A 19374-nucleotide genomic window follows, 5' to 3' on the forward strand; every position below is an offset into this window, starting at 1 on the left:
CTGAGGTATAGAAGGCTCCTTGCTGAAAGCAGATGAAATCATCCTGCATTCTGCCTTTCGTTATTCTCCAAAGGCATCACAGTCCGGAGTCCTTTCATATGCTCTCAGACCTATACATTAATGCTAATATTCAGGTTAAACAGGAACACAAACACGCCAACCTTTCTCAAAAGATGCCAATAATCTTTCAATATACACAGGGCTCCACTGCATTAAAGAATGCCAGTGTGCTAACATATTGTTAGCGTAAGTGCCTTACTTGGGCAAGAAGAAATTCAGAAATCCAGCTATGACACTGGTCTATTGAGCTGTAACTCGATCTTACCTTAAAAAAAGCTTAAGATACTTATTTATATCAGTTGCCATCTTTTCACTGCTTAAGGAACAAATGCCAGGTTTTCTTGGTTCCTCGATAAAAAATAAAAATGGGGGGGGGGCGCCTGGGTGAGCGACCGACTTCAGCTCAGGTCATGATCTTGCAGTTTGTGGGTTTGAGCTCTGTGTCGGGCTCTGTGCTGACAGCTCAGAGCCTGGAGCCTGCTTCAGATTCTGTGTCTCCTTCTCTCTCTCAAAAATAAATAAATGTAAAAAATAAAATAAAATAAATGAATAAATAAAATAGGCATTTGAGCAAAGTCAGAGGCAAAAACGTCAGTGCTGACTTTACTCATGCTTTGGGTCTGAGCGGCTGTTCGCTGAAATGTTCTTTTGAGGCCAAAAAATGGTTCCTCCTAACACTGGCATTGAGGCCTTAGGTGAGAATACCTTTAGGACGACTCACAAAAGAAAAAAAACAGACCAGACAAAGTTTAACTCAATTTTATTTTCCACTTTTAGTATTTTTCAAATTATACAACATGCAGTCTGCCAGAGTATCCATACATCTTCATTTTAGAACCTGGAGGATAACCAAAGTTTTCCACGGGCCAGGGGAGGGTTACTTCCAGATCTTTTGTTACATGTACTATATTACAGCATCATCACTTGATATAAGCGGCCATTGTCCCCTTCAAACCACCAAAACAATTCTGTCCACAAATTTTTTTAATGAAAGCTACTGTACAGAGACATAAAGCCCAGAGAAAACACATCTGCAGTACACATTACATACTTACACACTAAACATGTACAATCCTACAGGATGCCCTATTCCCCTTGTATCTGCACACAATGAAAATTATTTAAAATTGGTACACGATATGTAAATGTGTAAGCAGACTTCATGGAGCAGTGCTTCTTTCAGCAGTGACCTGGCCCTTATTCAATACTTTTAAACAGTCTAAATTGTTAGTGTTAAATGAAACCATTTTAGGCTACGATGGTTCCTTTAGTTTATGCAAGCTACTCAGGGTGAGACAATGAAGTGAAATCCTCCCCCTGCTCCCTTCCAGGGAAAAACTTCCTTAATATGTCATGTAGCCAGACTCTCAATGTCTCCTGCCCTGCTAAAAAAAATACACTTCAAAGAGGGGACTGTCAAGACTTTTATTTGCTTTCAGTTATTCCTCTAGGAAAAGAGAACTGATAATTCTCCCATGAGTCTTGGGGATGGCTTGGTCTGGCCTTGGACAGAAATGTCCCTTCTTCATGTGAAATTAGGGCATCATAAAGTCAATAGATGCTACGTTCCAGACAAACATTTTTCTTCATTTATCCCAATATTACTATGAATTCTAATTTTTTGTAATCATGGTACTATTTCCTTTAAAAGTCTGAATCCACATTTACTCTCCCTACTACCTGCCATTCAAACAAACCAACCGTACAGCTTTTGAAGAGATGAGGCATTTGTACAGAATTGTCTAGTAAATGATCAAAACACATTTGGCATTAATATATTTTAGTCTCCACCTATAAATCTTTTTAAGTCTTAAAAGCACTTTATGAATTGATAATACAGTCAATGAAGGAACATACTATGTTACAAGAATGCAATTGGTAAGTTAAATGCGACCACAAATCTTGATATCCCAACCAACATTTCTCTAATTTAACAATCCACCATCCTGCAGGTAGAGATTATTTGTACAAACCATCTGGCTATTCCCTTATAGCATCAAAAAGTAAACTTTCAAGAAGTAGCATGAAATATAAAATTATTCACAGAGGAGAAACACACACATTCTCTCTCTTTCTCTCTCTAGCAAAAAGCAGCATACAACCAAAAATATAATCATAGGCGCAGCCATTCAGAAGTGTGGTTTTTATATTTAGAGTACAAATGGAAAGGAGTAATAACCTTAAAAACCAAGGAAAATTGCATCAATGTGGCTTTTTAAAAAAGTGGCCTACAGAGAATATGGTCCTGATATTAGTTTATTATACCAAGTAATATTTAGGGATCCACTTGAATATACTGTGTTCCCCGATAATCTGCCTATCTTTTAGTCACAGTGTGGGAAAGTTAGCTTAGAGGTCCCGTAAAGATTGAAGCTAGGTGAACTGACTGGCTGATCAGCAAGTAGCAGAATTATCTTTGATAGACATCAAAGCCAACTTTCTCTGTGAATAAAAGTGGTGTGAATTTTGTCAATCCCTTGTGGAGATCAAGAAATATGGAACTACAAGTGAAACACGTAGTTCTTTTTGAAACACGAAAGGACCAAGCGATTCTTGAGAAATAGAAAAGGGGTAACCACAGAAAAGTTACTTTGGAAAGAATCTAAAATAATCTATTAACAAGAGAGCCCCCAGAAAGAATTACTGACCTTTGTCCAATTTCCAAACATAAAGTAATACAGTTGCATGGTAGACAGTAGGGTCACTCAACTACTAATTGGCAATCCTTTCCAAGACCAATGCTTCAGCCTCTAAAATCAGAGCCAAACATATTAATGGCAAGATTATAATCTATGGCATATGTTATTACCTGATAAGGTTTGCAAATGCTGCCCTACAAAGCCCCTTCTATCAGACTGTAAATAGCCATTGAGCATGTATAGCAGGCAAGTTACTGGCAATATAAGAAAATCAAAAGAAGAATTTTTAAAATGTAAATGAATGCAAAATTGTCATTTTTATGAAATAAATACTTCAGTAGAATTTGTCTTCTTCTTTCTCCTTAGTCCCCTCCCCCCCCAAAAAAACCAAAACACATAAACAAAGTGCAACATTTAACAAATAAATTAAGTCAAAGCAGCTTTGCTGTGTTAGGGAAATTTTACACAAGAAAAGTCTGGAAGTTAATTCACAGTCCTCAGTGCTTTACACACACACACACACACACACACACACACACTTCAACTACGACTCACACAGCAAAGAGAAAACTCCATGTCTACCCGGCCTACATTTCATTCCTGTGGTGACAGCAGCAGGGACAGTGCCAGCTTCCTCATCGTGGGCAGGCACAGAGATAGGATGGATGCTTTCACTGAGATTAGTCTGGTCGTCACTGACTTACCCTCCAATTTGTCAAAACTAGTAGCAGCACACAAGACCAAGTTAATTGAACCTTTGTCAGCTTCCCTGAAGACTTTACTACTTGGAAATCAATCATTCTAAAATCCACAACTGGAAGTAAGAGTTGATTCAGCTTTAAATTCATGTGTTAAATAAACCAATAGTTAAATGTAAAAAAAAAAAAAAAAAATCCATCCATACCGAGTTCTTCTAATTCTGCTTAAGAAGATGAAATCTATCAATTTGAAGCCACAGAACAAACTCAAAAAAACAATCTGCAATGAAGGGTTAACATAACAACTTACAGCAACTTATTCACAGGCACAAATATTTGTCAATTACTCCCCTGCCGGAGGGCTTCCTTTTTCAACTGTGGGAATGAATGATCCTGGATTTCATCAGCAGTACCCCCTCAAGGCTTAAGATGGTTCCCTACAGGAAGAAGCCATCCCCAGTGCGAGCTCCAGTAGGGTCAGGGAGGAGGAAGCGAGGAGGCGGCCACCCCATTTCCAATCACCCAACTTTGCAGCATTTTCAACACTCCTGAAGAAAGGATGTTCAAAGTGGGCTGGCTGAGACTAGTCGCTGCAGGTTCACTAGCAAGCAGCTCAGGTGAATTTTATGACTTTTCACATTTACATAGATGTGTTTGAATGAACAAATTCTACATTGCTACTGTCAGATTGTTTTTCTGCCTTGAAGAAATTTGTTTTGCATTTTAACAGGTGCCCTACTAAAAGTGTATTTCACAGATCCAAAGATGTGACCGGGATATTCAAAATGCTTCTTTGGGGTAATTTGTTTCGGAAAAGTGTTCAGAATGAAAATTTTGAACCTTATAGCAGCACTTTTTTTGTTGTTGTTCCCTAAAAATATAAAGTAATATGTTTATTTTACAGGAGACCAGACAGGTGCAGTGGAGCGTGATTCCCCGCCTCCAGGGCACTTGGATGTTCCCCCCAAGGAATGGCATGGAGGGCGTTTGCTGGGACTGTGCACTATGGAGAGAGGAGGCTCCAGGGACTGCCCAGAGACCACCCAGCACCCCGAAGCCGAGTCCTGGCAATGGTTCCCAGGGGTAAGTGGATCTTCTGTTAGTGTCCCCTTCAGATTTCTCAGGAAAAGTCCAAGCACACACCTCTACACACAGAAATTCTACACAGCTCAAATATCTGAAACTGGTGTACTGCAGACGGCTGGGGTAAACAAATGTAAAAGAAAATGGAAATTTTGTGTAGGAGGGAAAAAATATATATATAGGAATTGGTGATTAATGTAGTCCTTGACATGCTGCGTGGAGAGCCGTATCTGTTGAAAAAGAACAAGAAAGAGAACATAGGCGTTAGGGAACACAGTGGAAATACACTCCTCAAAAAATGTTTTCATATTTAGAATATCTAGAGTATTTAGATATTTAGATGAATATTCTAGATATTCAGACCTGAGCTGTCCAATATAAATACCATGTGAGCCACATATTTAATTTTAAATTTTCAAGTGGCTCCATTAAAAAGCGGGAAGAAAGAAGTCAAATGAGTTTTAATAATATAGTTCATTTAACCCAATAAATTCAATACATTGTCATTTCAACGTGTAATCATTATTACAGGTTGAGCTATCTTACATTACAATATCACTATTGAGATACTTCAATTTTTTTCCCACAGTGTTTGCAATGTGGTGTATATTTTGCATTTTGACCACATCTCAGTTTGGACTTGGCCACATTTCAAGTCTCAGTGGCCACATGTGGCTAGTGGCTAGTGTATCAGACAGCACAGCTCCTATTTACTGCTTTTGATTTAAGCATTTAGCCCTGACCACAGTCTCTTCCAAAAGTCCCGTATCTATTGGCACTGGTGATAGAGGAACAGAATGCATTTTCTCATTCCTATGGAGTACTCGAACACCTTTGCACTTGCCAGCACTTGGGATTTTGAGGCAGCTCAGACATGACCCCTAACCCAGGCTCTCTCAAGAAACAGATTCCCAGTCCCGGCTGAAAGGTAGGTTTTGCCTCCCTGGGCTGAGGAAGTTACTCGGAGGAGACATCCCCTTTGATTTTGCCCACCAGAGGTCCATCTGGTCATGCTCAGGTCTCCAGGATAAAAGTCTGGGCTAAGTCCTGACTCAGAGGCCAGCCCCAAGTGGCCTCTGTCACCTTTGGACCAACTCTAATAAAGTCAACTTTCAGGAAGAAAGCAAAGGGTTCAGCTTCTTCCCACCAGCTGGAAGCCGTGGGTCTGCCAGTCATCTTCCTATGGGTTTTGTGCAGAGCTCAAGGTGCTTGTGGGATGGGGAGGGGGTGACAGCAGCGATAAGTAGAGCCTCGTCCTGGAGAAACAGGGAATTGCCTGGCACGGAAATATGACACACATAAGAAAAACCCACGTGTCCATCTGGTTTTAAAAGGAACTCCATAACCTGACACATCGCGCTGTTTTTCCCTCTAGAAGAAGGCTTACATCCAACTTTAGTGCTCAACTGTGCTAAACATCTCAGATTCCTGCTACAACGCTCTCTCCCTCTCTAGTTTTTTTCTCTTCACTCTCCTGACTCCTGTGTTATAATATTGTAAGTAACCTCACATATTTTGCATAAATAAGCAGGATGTAAATTATAAATAAACAGTCAAAATTCAGCATGTGTAAAGGGATTATAAAAAAGGTAGGAGCAAAGTGGGTAGGTGGGAGGGAAGAGGAGAAAAAAGACAGAAATTGTGTAGGAGAAAAGAGACAGACACAAAAAATAGAAAGCTCATTTGGTAGCTACCATCTCTTGCTCCAATGGTGTAACTCCACAGGTAGAAATCTGCTCCATTAAAAATGGCTTCAAGAACCCTACATGATAATATTCATGTCCTGTTTAGAAGTTACAGAGAAAGATTTGTCTCTGGGAAGAGCATCTTGAATGTTTAGCCTTTCCGGTAAGATTTTGTGCTTATTATTAGGACAAGAGATGAAGACTCTAGAAGCCTGGTCATAGTTGTCACTTTAAGTCAGTTTGAGTTGAAAACCAATAGGCTCTTGGATGCTTTTGGAAGACCACCACCTGGAGGCAGGGAGGTAGGAGCACACGCCTTAAATTGTAGGGTTAGGGTTTAACGTGAGGATTGCTGCCAACCTTGTTGACAGAGCCTAGGATTAAAGACACACGCTTGGTGGGGTGGCCTCTGAAATGCCAGGGGACCACGGCCTTTCATTCAAACCCCCCACCCTTGCATGGGCAAGACTCAGCAAGTTCTGGCCAGCAGTACGTTAGAAACAGGGGGCCACAAAGGAGACCCAACCTGCTTAGTCACCTCAAGGCGGGTGAGAAGACGGAGACGTGACAGGCTGTGGAAAGGAAAAACACAGGAACACCCCCAATAAAGAAAGGGTCCTTTACCATGAAGAGGTCATTCTGCATTCTGAATTAAAGATCTTTACAGCCCATCTGCCAAAGCAGTCTTTCCAGCAAGCCCAAGAAAAAAGGATTCCCAAACATCCCCCAACGATCTGAATGCTCATCTCTTCTGATAAATCCAGAGCGGGGGGAAATGGATAGAATTTATAAAAGTAAATGGGTTGGCCCCTGGAGAAACCATTTCTGACTTCCGATGGCAGAGAGCAGCCACCCAGCGAGGCCGGCAAATCTGGAGAACATTTAACACCCAGTTCTGTGGACCCTCTTGGATGGCTCAGAGTTGTTCCTCACTCAGCTGCAAGCACGGTACTGGCTGAAGTGACTTGCTACGAGGCTGTCCCTGGGCCTCTGCCAAACTGGAGATGGAAATTCAGAGTGGCAATGTGTGACCAGACTTAGAAGGAAATAAAATCGCCTTTCTTTAGAAGGGGTGGGGAGGCTGAAGAAAGAAGCTAATTATACAAGAGTTTTGCAAGAACGTATTTCGAGATCTTTCCCCCCAACTTTAGCTTTTGCAATTGCTTGCAAGTGGATTTATGCTTAATCCAAACAGTACATAGTTTTATCTTCTCTTTTGCCTTTCTACAGTTCAATCCCCACATTATAAGAATTACCAATGGAACTTCACGTACCATTGCTGAATAGAAGTGGGTTTATCTCACAGGAGCAGTAGTGCAATCTGCTGTGGAGGGAGCATAGCTCTTCCTTCCGGCTCCTCCGTGGTTGCTTCCTTTGAGCTCACAGTGCTGGTTTCTAAGTCCTGTGCCATAGGGCCGTCTGCAGTCACTTCTGGCCTCTCTCCCCGAGTCCCACTCTGTTGATACTCTCAGGCCTGTCCCCACATCCACCACAACACTGGCCCTAGTTCTTGCCACACAGCATTCCATTCCCTTCCACTCCTTCCACTAGGGCCTTCCACTCCTCTTTCACATCACTCATTCAACACCCAGCGAACCCTGGGTGAAGAAGGTGCTATGATCATAACTTCTCCATGCCCAAGAATCCTGCCTGGAGTGACAAGGCTGGGCTTTTTTAATTCAACTAAAATAAACACACTGCACGGACAGAATGCAGGAGCAGAAAGGGGAATCCAGTGCTGTCCATTAAGCCAAATGTTAAACAGATTTGCAAAACTGCAAAGCAATGCCATTCTGCTGTTTTTGTTTTGGAAAATAATTACTTTTCATTAAAAGTGGCATTTTGGTTGACAGTAGTGATATCTAAAATTTTTGTTTCAATTTATATCAATAGTATAAAACATATCAAGAGACATACCCCAGGAATGTAGAAGCTTTTTGATGTCAATACTTTTTAAGACTATAAAGGGTCCCAAGGCCAGGAACTTTGAAAACTGCTACACAGCCGATCGGACTTCTTGGTCCAGGATCCACAACTGACAAGATGTGTGATCCTGACAGTTCAGGATCTCTGTAGAAGATAGGATGGCCCTGGACGAGATAATGTCAACACGTGCCCGTTCTGTGCCAGGCCCCCACCCGAGCTCTCTGTATATAGTAATGCATTTAATCCCCATAGCCACCCTGTAGGTCAACATAGTCATGTGGCACATTTCACAGAGGGCAGGGAGGCACAGACGGATGCAGTAACTTACCTAGTACACGGCCAGGCTGGAATTCAACCCCAGGCAGCTGGGCTTCATATCCTGAAGCCACAATCACCCAGCTTCGTACCCCGCCTGAAGCAGAGTCCCCCGCTGCAGGTACATTCTTGTGACTCAATCACTTAGTTACTAGGGTTTCCAACAGCAGTAGCAAGTTGAACAGCCCAGTGGCTCAGAGGTAGACCACATGTGTGGCTGACTTAAGGATCCCACATGACCTGCTGTAAAGGAGGCTCCCCGACTGATGTTGTTGGAGAAGTAAATAAAGTATGCCAAAATGGCCAACAGGACTAACACAGACTCCGGTCTCTAGCTTAGAGACCCCTCCTCCGGGTTCTTCTTCTTTTGTTTGCTGTGCACGCAAAAACCCCCACAGAAATGGAGGCTGTCGGCTATAAATTACCCTCCCCACTTGCATCCCAGGCTCAGACCTGTGGAGAAACAGTCTCCTCTGAGCCCACCAGTGTTAAATAAATCTCCAATCCACCAAGATCTCTCAGTGCTGCTTGGTTTTTCCACCAGCGTTCCAGTCTGGTTCCGTAACATACTTGGTTCCCTGACCGGGAAACCCAACTGTGCTGGCTCATTGTTGCCACCTGTTTGGGAAAACAGCGAGGCGGTGATGGAGTGAGGGATCACAAGGGAGAAGGTGCGCCCTGCCTGAATTTCGGCAGTCTCCTTCTCAGTTGCCTCGGGCTGGCCCCACTCCATTGTTCCCACCGGACTCAGACCTGGTAGATGAGGACCTGGACCTGACATCAGAACCGGTAAGGTCGGGGCCCCAAAGAAGTCAGGCCCACCCAAAAGGGTGGAAGGGGGACCTGATCAATCCTTGGAAGTCTTAACAGGTCTCACAGGTAGAGAATTTTTGCAGGAGGGAATGTAATAGACTCTGGTGTGTGTGTGTGTGTGTGTGTGTGTGTGTGTGTGTGAATGTGTGGCTCAGCCAGGCTTGCCAGTCGAGTTCGAGTTTGTGGCTCCACGGACAGGCACCCTTAAGGTCCCCAAGAGTCTACGGAGTCTAAATGCGCTCTCCTGTGCGTGGTGAGCGTATAAGGTCCAGGGCGGTATTGGCTCAGATTCCAACTGCAAGTCACAAAGCTGAGTCCGCTACAGCCAAACCTCACCTAAAGTTTCCCTCAGGAATGCGACCAGAGAGAAGTATCTGATTGGTCCTCTCATCTGAGGGGATACCCTCCCTTTGTCTTTGCAACACCGAATATGAGAAAGAAATTAATAATGGGAACAAAACAGAGTAAGCCTACGATTTTAGAGGTCATGCTCAAAAATTTTAAAAAGGGATTTTCAGGCGATTATGGGGTGCAAATGACACCCAGGAAGTTAAGGACCTTTTGTGAACTAGAATGGCCCATATTCAATGTAGGATGGCCCCCTGAAGGGACATTGGATGCTCAAATAATGCAGCGGGTTTGGCTAATAGTCACTGGGAACCCAGGCTACCCTGATCAATTTCCATACATCGACTCCTGGCTTGAAATTGCCCGAAATCGTTAGCAAACAGAGCCAGGCAAAGGTTTTAGCCACTTTACCTGGAGGCTCACCCAGGGAGCCAAAGAAGCGACCCACCCACCACTCCTCTAATATTCAAAGGAGACGCGAGGAAGATATTGTCTTTCCACCTCCTTATGACTCGCCAAGCTCCCTCCCCCCTCCCCCTGAGCCTGAAACTCCTCCCCCATCTGTCTCTCCACCAGGGCCACAGTCACCACGCCACCGCCACCGAAGTCACTGCCACCGCAGTCACCATCACAACCACCACAGTCGCCACAGCAGTGGCACCACCCATCTCCCCGTCCCTCTAGGACCCGGAGAACCCTCCCCCACAAGGGCCAGCAGCCAGACTGCACCCCAGACCCAGACCTAACGCTCTCCAAATGCCTGTAAGGGAGACATGAGAGCCTGAAAGACAGAATGAGGATGGAATAGTCCAGCCGAGCCGTTCCATGATGTATTATCAACCTTTCTCCACAACCGACCTCCTCAACTGGAAACACAACACTCCATCATACTCTGAAAAGCCACAAGCAATGGTCAACTTGATGGAGTCCCTCTTCCAGACCCACTGACCGACTTGGGAAGACTGTCAACAGTTACTCCGTATTCTGCTTAATACAGAAGAAAAAAGGATAAGAGAAACACGAGAGTACCTAGAAGATCATGCACCTCCAGGGATTAATGACCCTGCTGTCTGGGCTCAAGCTGCTGCACCTGAAGAACGCCCAACAAGGGATTTCACCACAGAAGAAGGACAGGCCCACATCTGATGATACCAGGAAGCCCTCCTCTGGGGAGCCTTAGCTGGAGCCAGAAAGCCCATGAACAAGACTAAAATATCATCAGTCAGGCAGCACCCTGGGGAGTTTCCCGGAGACTACTATGAAAGATTATGTAAAGCATACCGTGTATATACCCTGTTTGACCCCGAGGCACCAGAAAGTCAACAGATGGTAAATACCTCTTTTGTGGCACAGGCTGCCCCAGACATCAGAAGAAAACTCCAGAAGTTGGAGGGCTTTGTTGGGATGAATATCACTCAGCTGATAGAGGTCGCCAATAAAGTTTTCATGAACCGAGAAGTTGCAGCCAAAAGAGAAGCAGAGAGAAGACTAAAAAAGAAGGCCACCCTTCTCACAGCACTAAAAGAAACAGACGCTGCAAAGATGGGAAGACCCCAACCACCCAAAGGGGGGAAGGCCAGAGCCCCCTTAGCAAGGGACCAATGTGCATACTGCAAAGAGAAGGGACACTGAAGAATGAATGTCCAAATCAGAAGGGGCCCTCAAAACCCAGCCATATCGGGAAGAACCTCGAGGCGAGAACCTTGTTGGTCTGGCTGGGGTAGAATCGGACTGAGGGGGACTGGGCTCTTTCTCTCTTGGCCCCCATGAGCCCACGATCGAAATGAAGGTAGGGGCCGAACAATAACTTTCATGGTTGACACTGGGGCTGAATACTCCGTTGTTACTTCCCCAGTGGCACCCTTAAGCCAAAAGACGGCAATCATACTTGGGGCTACTGGGACACGGGCGATGCAACAGCCCTTCTGTCAAGCTCAACAATGTGAACTTGGGGGTCACAGGGTCCGGCATGAATTCCTCTACTTACCCGACTGCCCAATTCCTCTCCTGAGCCGGGATCTGCTCTCCAAACTTGGGGCCCAGATAACTTTTGAACCCACTGGACACACTAGCCTCCAATTAAACCCAAGGCAGAAGAAAACCCTGGTCTTGGCGATTACCCTGCCAAGGGAAGAAGAATGGAGACTCTTCTGCACCCAGGCCTTACCCTGTAGCCCCTCAGAATTCAGGCTTACATTCCCCTCTATATGGGCTGAAGATAACCCACCTGGACTAGCTTGGAGTCGGGCCCCCATCATTGTTGACCTGATTCCTGGAGCCCAACCTCAGAGACAAAGGCAGTACCCCCTTCCACTCGAGGCTAGAATGGGTATACAAGAGCACCTGACCAAACTCAGAGAAGCAGGTATCCTAACTGATTGCCAATCAGCTTGGAATACCCCATTCTTGCCAGCCAAGAAGCCAGGAGGAGGATACTGACCAGTACAGGATTTGAGGGCCATTAACAATGTGACTGTTTCCTTACACCCAGTGGTTCTAAACCCATATACTCTCCTCAGCCAAATTCCGGGGTCAGCCAGATGGTTTATATGCCTCGACCTAAAGGATGCTTTCTTCTGCCTCTGCCTGGCTCCTCAAAGTCAACCATTGTTTGCCTTTGAATGGACTGAGCCCGTTACAGGGTGCCAGATGCAGCTGACCATACGACTTCCCCAAGGTTTCAAGAACTCACCCACTCTTTTTGGGGAAGCAGTAGCTGCAGACCTCGCCAACTTTCCGAGGGAAACCACAGGGTGTGTCCTCCTCCAATATGTAAACGACCTCCTCCTTGCCAGGGACACCCAAGAAGACTGTAAGAAAGGTACCAAGGCCCTCCCCTCCTGCAGCTCCTGTCCTACTCGGGGTATGGGACCTCTTGGAAGAAGGCACAGATTTGTCAGCAGCAGGTGCGATACTTAGGCTTCTTCTTCACAAAAGGAAAAAGAGAACTAGGACCGGAAAGGAAGAAAGTTATCACCACACTGCCACAGCCCCAAACAAAACGAGGCTTGCATGAATTTTTAGGGGCCACAGGGTTCTGTCGCATTTGGATTCCTGGATTCTCAGCCATAGCGAGGCTCCTCTATGACTGTTGAGAGGGCCAGACCGGAGCCCCTCGCAGGGGCTGAGGAGGCAAGGGCCGCTTTCACAGAAATAAAGTTGGCTCTGGGATGAGCCCCAGCCCTGGATTTGCCTGACACAGAAAGGCCCTTTAACCTCTTGGTACAGAAAAGGACAAAATAGCCCTTGGAGTGCTCACTCAGAGTATGGGGCCTTGGCAATGGCCAGTGGCCTACCTGTCAAAAACACTTGATCCTGTGGCTGCAGAACAGCCACTGGGCCTTAGAGCGCTGGCAGCCACAGTCCTGCTCATCAAGGAGGCAGACAAACTCACGCTGGGACAAACACCTAATGTTAAGGTCCCACATGTGGTCATGTGAGCACCCAAGGATATCGTTTCCTCTCCACTGTTCGGCTGACATAATACCAAGGCGTTCTCTATGAAAACCCAAGGGTCACTCTCGAAACAGTAAGAACACTAAACCCGGCCACCTTCCTTCCCACAGAGGAGGGAGGACCCAACCATGACTCTTCCGAAGCAGTGGATGAAGTCTATGCCAGCCTCCCAGACCTCCAAGACCAGGCTATAACAAGCCCGGAGATCACCCTGTTCAGCGATGGGAGCATCTATTTACAAGAGGGCAGCCGAAGAGCAGGATATGCGGTAACCACAACCACCGAAGTTCTGGAAGCCAAGGCCTTGCCCGAAGGATGGTCAGCACAATGGGCTGAACTGTATGCCTTAACCTGAGGCCTCATCCTTAGCAAAGGTAAATAAGTTAACATCTACTCTGATTCCTGGTATGCCTTCACTACTGTGCATGTACACGGGGCCATCTATAAAGAAAGAGGCCTCCTTACTGCTGCAGGGAAAACTATCAAAACCAAGGAAGAAATACTAGAGCTTCTTGAGGCTGTATGGCTGCCAGACAAGGTGGCTATCCTACACTGTAAGGGACATCTGAAAGGAGATGACCCCGTAACTCAAGGAAATCGCCTGGCTGACAAAACAGCCAGAGTGGCTGCCTGTGGTGACCCAGGCAAAGCTCCTACCTACACTATGACTCTTGTGCCCCAGAGGGAATCCTCCCCGCCCCTGTACACAAACGAAGAAACAAGTTGGGCCTCGACAGAAGGGGGCACACCAAGCAAAGAGGGATGGTGGGTCATGCCAAATGGGCACATCTTTGTCCCGTTGTCTATGGGAAAACACTAGTGAAGGAGTATCACCAACTCACACACCTAGGGAAAACTGCACTAGAGGCCCTCCTCAAAAAGAACTACTGTATCAGCCAGCTGCCGCCATTATGCCCAGCTGTCGGTGAACAATGTGTAACGTGTGCCAAAAACAATGCTTGGTCTACCCCACGGCCCCCTCCTGGCAGGCAAAGGATGGGGGCCGCCCCTTTTGAAGACTTGGAGGTGGAATTTACTGACATACAACCAAATAAAGGGTTCAAGTACCTTCTTGTAATAATCTGCACACATTCGGGATGGGTCGAAACATTCTCCACCAGAACGGAATGAAGTCGCGAGGTGGCCAAAGCCCTTCTACGGGAGATTGTGCCTCAGTTTGGTCCACCCTTAACCATACACAGTGATAACAGACCAGCATTTGTGGCAGACATTATACAAACCCTGACAAAGTGCCTTGACATTACCTGGAAACTGCACACTGCTTACCAACCCCAGAGCTCAGGGAACGTAGAGCGGATGAATCGCACCCTCAAGGAAACCCTCGCTAAGTTCCACCAAGAGACTAATCTCCCATGTCCAGATTTACTACTGCTGGCCCTCCTGTGTGCCCGATGCATGCCTGGAGCACTAGGATTCTTCCCTTTTGAGTTATTATATAGGTGCCCCCCCACCGCCCCCCACCATGTTCAGGAAAACTCCCAGGAGACCTACACCAGATTGGAGACAAAGGAATAAGAGAACAGCTCCAGACCTTGGGGGCAGTCCTAAACAAGTTACAAAGATACACCACAGAGAGGGCCCCAATTTCCTTAGGGACCCCCGTTCACCCCTTTCAGCCAGGAGACTCTGTGTGGGTCAAAGATTAGAAGAGGGAACCTCTTAGACCATGGTGGACTGGGCCTCATACTGTTATTCTAACAACTCCTACAGCCCTTAAAGTTTCAGGTATCACCCCCATGGGTCCATCACTCCAGAGTTAAGAAGGCCAACTCAGAAGAACCCACAATCTGGCGAAGTGATCCAGATCTAGTCAACCCGCTTAAACTGACCCTCAAAAGGGAAACTGGCCCCTGAGACCTCCAGCCCTGCTCCAGCCACACCCTGGAAGCTGGCTGACCTGCGCACGGCAGAAGCCTGAGGAATCAACGTGTGAACCTAGCCTAGGGGTTTGGATGCAACTCTGCCAGCCCTTGCCCCTTCCTGGTGCCATAGCCCTGATTTTACTTCTTACTGTTGGGCTGACAGAGACTGTACCAACAAGCTGGACATGGGACAAAAGATGCATGCTGGGTCTCACATACCTCCTCTGGATGGGAGGATTATTAAGTATTGCCTGTATATTATGATAACCTCTCTCACCCTCACAATGGCCGCTTACCCACTTTGCCCCCAGGATTGTTATATGACAATAAGGGGGTCAAGGGCGTTCAGCGCCTTCACCTCCCTCCACAAAGATTGCTACAAGGGAAAAACACCCACTCTGTCAGTCCCTCGGTGCCCCAAGGGCTAAGAATTGGACCATAGAGATAACCCAAAATGTCAGGACCCCATGTCACAACAAGGGCCTCCAGAGAGGGAAGCGAGCTTGCTACACTTACCTTCCTCAATGGGGGATCTTGGATGGGGAGGGGTGCAAGACAGGGCCCTTCAAAAAGCTATAAAGGATACCCAGGATAGGGTAATACAAGCCATAAAGGCAACCGCCCCCCCCCCCCCCCCCCCCCCCCCCGGCAGCCTACCAAGGTTGAACCTTTCAGCCTTCAATCAGATGCTTAGCAATTCCCCACTCCAGCCTTGGGCCAACACTACACTACAAGTCCTCCATAAAATAGATAATCACACCCAAACCTGCTGGATGTGCTTGCCCCTCAGCAGTAGGGCTTACTTAGCCATTCCTATCCCTTTGTCCTGGGAAGCTCCTGAAAATCTCAAAACCAACACTTCTGTCTTAATTGGACCCCTGGCCACTGGGGTCCCTCTCACTAATGCTGACAATCTAATCTGTACGTCCCTGAAGGTATGAATGCTACCACTCTATGCAGAAGAAATATAAAGAGGAATGCAACCCTGTGTTCAACCCCTGGGGTGTTCTATCTGTGTTCTAATTTGGCCTACCGATGCTTAGAGGCCAACTGGACTCAGATATGTTATTCTGTCTTCCTAACCCCAGAGATATCCGTGTACACTGAAGATCAGCTCCTAACAAACTTTAGCTCCAAGTCCCGGACTAAACAGGCAATCCTGCTACCCGTTCTGATAGGAGCAGGAATTGCGACAGGAATAGGAACTGGAATGGGGGCATAGGCTCATCTGTAGGACTATACCATAGACTATCTCAAGAGCTAAATGAAGACATGGAACGGGTAGCAGATTCTCTGGTAACCTTACAAAACCAAATAAACTCTCTGGCGGCAGTGACCCTCCAACATAGTTGAGCCCTCAACCTCCTCACTTTAGAAAAAGGAGGGTCGGGGCGCCTGGGTGGCGCAGTCGGTTAAGCGTCTGACTTCAGCCAGGTCACGATCTCGAGGTCCGTGAGTTTGAGCCCCGCGTCAGCCTCTGGGCTGATGGCTCAGAGCCTGGAGCCTGCTTCCGATTCTGTGTCTCCCTCTCTCTCTGCCCCTCCCCCGTTCATGCTCTGTCTCTCTCTGTCCCAAAAATAAATAAACGTTTAAAAAAAAAAAGAAAAAAAAAAAGAAAAAGGAGGGTCTTGCATCTTTCTGGGGGGAGGAATGTTGCTATTTCGTAAACCAGTCAAGAATAGTTACAACTAAGATTAAGGAACTCAAGGAAAGAATTCAATGTAGACAACAGGAAAGTATCAATCAATGGAAAGGATGGGATCTCACAGATTGGGCATCCTGGCTTCCTGCCCTGGCGGGGCCCCTCCTCTCCATAATTTTACTTGTATCCATCGGCCCTTGTATACTGAATGCTGTGGTATGTTTTATTGAAAACACTGTTGCTCGCCAAACTACTGCACATATCTTAGCCCTCCGAGAGTATCAACCTGTAAAACTGAAAGGTGATGCCTACTAAAAGTTTTTTTTTTTTTTTTAAGGCATCAAAGTGGGGGGGAGGAATGTTGGAGAAGTAAATAAAGTACACCAAAGATGGCCAACGGGGCTGAAACAGACTCTGGTCTCTAGCTTAGAGACCCCTCCTCTGGGTTCTTCTTCCTTTGTTTGCTATGTGCTCGAAAACCCCCACAGATATGGAAGCTGACAACTGTAAATTACCCTCCCCACTTGCATTCGGCGCTCAGACCTTTGGAGAATCAGTCTCCTCTGAGCCTATCGGTGTAAAATAAATCTCCAATCCACCAAGATCTCCGAGTGCTGCTTGGTTTTACCTCCAGTGTTCCAGCCTGGTTCCGTAACGATTTCACCACTTCAGGGGGTTAAATTTGGTAAAGCAAATTCTCACCTACCCTCTATGTACAGAGTGAACTCATTTCTGCTATGAGCACGAGTCAACTTATACATTTTAAGTACATTTTTTATTTGTGATTAAATGGACATAAAAACCAGGAGAATGGTCAAAGTAGACCCCGTCACTGATGCCAGATGGGATGGATCCAGTTATTCAGGACAGAGAGAAGAGTAACAAGCAGGAAAGACAGTGATTTAGAAAAGCAAACAGAGGATAAATGAAGTGCCAGCTTGGGAAGCTCAGCCTGAACCTCAGGATAAATTAAGGACCAAACAATAAGGGCCTTTTTGTTCTGCAAGTCAAACGCTCAGAAAGAAAACTATTCCGCCTGAGGTGGAGTGAGGAAAACAATGAAGGGAGAGAGCAGGGTGGGGGGTTGAGAGAAGGTGGAATTTCTTAGATCAAAGATAGAGGCCCAAGTGGACCCAAAGTTCAGGGCTTTAGCTGAGGGTAGTAAATGTGGGGAAATGGCCGGGGACATTCAGAGGCAAATAAATCTGAGGTTTAAGTGCTAAGCTAAAAAATACTGGACTTCCTGTCTCTAATGTACACGTGGAATTTGCCCTTTTGGGTGTAGCTTACTGTGACAAGACTTCTTAGACTAGAACATTATTGATGCTTTCCAGATGTCCGGGCCAAGCCTGAAGGTCCCTAAAAGTGTCAGGCATGCAGGCAACATAGGGTCCAGGATGTCAGGCCCTCAGTCACAGATGACCATTATGGCAACAAAAGGGGACAGTTGTGAAAGCCTGTAGATCTGTGTTAGGTGTCCGCTTCCAGCCCACAAACATTTAAGAGTTAAAGATAACTGTTTTTTACTAACAACGAACAAATATATTCACAATGAACCTCCTGAAGTAGTAAAACCTGAAGAAGACAGAGCCATCCCATAGTGACTGTCACTGACCCAGGGAATGTCACACAAATCAGAGATACAGAGGCCGTAACAGAACACCTGGTCTGCTTTGATGGTTCCATTTGCCAGGTGGCCCTGCTAGAAATCACAGTCCTGCTTTTCCAGCGCTGTTTTCTTTATGCCTCAAAACACGAAATCACAGTCTGAAAACACAGAACTGCTTCTTCTTCTTTTCTTTTTTTTAATGTTTATTTTTGAGAGAGAGAGAAACAGAGTGTGAGCTGGCAAGGGGTAGAGAGAGAGGGAGACACAGAATCGGAAGTGGGCTCCAGGCTGTCAGCACAGAGCCCAACGTGGGACTCGAACTCGCAAACTGTGACACCATGACCTGAGCTGAAGTCGGATGCTTAACCAACTGAGCCACTCAGGCGCCTGGAACTGCTTCTTCTGAGAACCCTAGTGGGTCCCTATTGCTGTACCATTGTGATTTTACCAAATATTTTATCAAAGCTTATCAAAACTTTATTAATAGGCTACAGTTTCTAGACTTAATATATATGGTTTTTAATAAAAGTACAGTCCTCAAAATATCAGAGTCTTCATCTACATCAGCAAAGTGAGGTGCATCCTGGGTCTGTGGTTCATTTCACAATTATATTCTTTCTTTCTTTTTTTTTTTTTTTTAATGATTTTCAATTTCACCTTTATTTATTTTTGTTTGTTTTGAGAGAGAATGCGTGTCAGCCAGGGACAGGGGCAGAAAGGGGAGAGAGAGAGAAAAAAAATTTTTTAAGTTTATTTATTTATTTTGAGAGAGACAGAAAGCTAGCAGGATGGGCAGAGAGAGAGGGAGAGAGAGAATCCCAAGCAGGCTGAGCTGTCAGTGCTCAGAGCTGATGTGGGGCCTTGATCAACAACTGTGAGATCACAACCTGATCCAAGAGTCGGACACTTAACCAACCGAGCCACCTGGCTACCCCAGAGAGAGAGAGAATCTTAAGCCCAACTCAGGCTCACTCCCCGGACCCTGGGAACACGACCTAGGCTGAAATCAAGAGTTGGATGCTCAGCTGACTGAGCCACCCAGGTGCCCCTCACAATGTTTTCAATTTTACATTTTCCTTGCCACAAAAATCTGAAGCATTAATATGTGCATATTCTAAATTCTCTAGCTGACTACCTTGCAACCAAACATTCCTGCGTACCTTCAGCCCTACATGCATTTTCTGCTACGACCAGACCAAGTGGGGGCTACTCCTTAT

At 45.9% G+C, this 19374-nt stretch overlaps 1 protein-coding gene across 1 annotated transcript in view; it reads right to left on the bottom strand.

Annotated features, from left to right (window-relative positions):
• Window positions 1-803: 803 nt before the first annotated feature.
• KIF5C (kinesin family member 5C) overlaps window positions 804-19374 on the bottom strand; it is a 164532-nt gene continuing 145961 nt past the window's right edge. The window contains exon 26 of the mRNA XM_047872713.1: window positions 804-4710. The gene's annotated coding sequence lies outside the window, so the exon portion shown is untranslated. The remainder of the gene's footprint in view (window positions 4711-19374) is intronic.

The sequence above is a fragment of the Prionailurus viverrinus genome, chromosome C1, assembly GCF_022837055.1.
Source record: "Prionailurus viverrinus isolate Anna chromosome C1, UM_Priviv_1.0, whole genome shotgun sequence".
Classification (NCBI taxonomy): Eukaryota; Metazoa; Chordata; class Mammalia; order Carnivora; family Felidae; genus Prionailurus; species Prionailurus viverrinus.